Source organism: Triticum dicoccoides, chromosome 4A (genome assembly GCF_002162155.2).
Source record: "Triticum dicoccoides isolate Atlit2015 ecotype Zavitan chromosome 4A, WEW_v2.0, whole genome shotgun sequence".
Lineage (NCBI taxonomy): Eukaryota > Viridiplantae > Streptophyta > Magnoliopsida > Poales > Poaceae > Triticum > Triticum dicoccoides.
The window spans coordinates 556,405,493-556,406,371 of record NC_041386.1 but is presented as its reverse complement, the minus strand read 5'-3'; positions in this window follow the sequence as shown (position 1 = coordinate 556,406,371).

Below are 879 nucleotides of genomic sequence, written 5' to 3'. Positions count from 1 at the left end.
AAAAAAAAAGAATTGGGTCGGGTTTGGGTCGCCCGTCCGCCTAGCGGATATGACACGCACGACGACTGCTCCCAACGCATAGACGCAAAAGCGGACATGCACCTCTGCTCCCAGTCGCTCCTCTACTCCTTGCCGGCAGGCACCTCTGCTCCTAGTCGCGTCGCCCCTCCCCTCCTCGCTGTCGGGCACCTCCCCGTGACGCCCCTCTGCTCCTCGTCGTGGTGCCCCACTGCTTCCAGCCGCGTCGCTCCCTTTGATCCCCGTCGCGTCGCCGCTGCTTCCAGCCGCGTCGCTCCCTACCTCGCGCCGCCGCAGGATCTTGCCGGTGCTGAAGTCGAGAGCTCACTCCGCGCAGGCCGGGGCTCTGGAGGTCCCCCGCCGAGCGCTTCTTCCTCTGGGCACCTCTCGCATCGTCCCTCCGCTCCTCCTCGCCGGCGGGCACCTCTCGCATCGTCCCTCCGCTCCTCCTCCCCGGCGGGCACCCCATCGCGCCCTCCGCCCCTCGTCGCGCCGCGCCTACGCCGCCCTCGCGCCGCCGCAGGATCTTGCCGGCGCTGAAGTCGGGGGCTCGCTCCGCCGCGGGCTGCAGCACCTCCCCCCATGAGCTCCAGCGCCAGCGCCAGCTGCTCCGCCGCGGTAGGTGGCGGCCTGCGCCGGTGGCCTCGCTCCTCGTTGCAGCGGTTGTGGAGGTAGATGGGCCTCGACACCGGCGAGGGGTGGGACGACGCGTGTGGGCGGCGCTGGATTAGGTGGGGACGTGCTGTGTCACTGATACGTGGGTCCAGGGGCGGACACGAGAGGGCAGCAGCGGACGAGAGCGGACGACAAGAGCGCTCGTTTTGTCCGCCGCGGACCCATTCATGGCCCATTTTTGCGTTC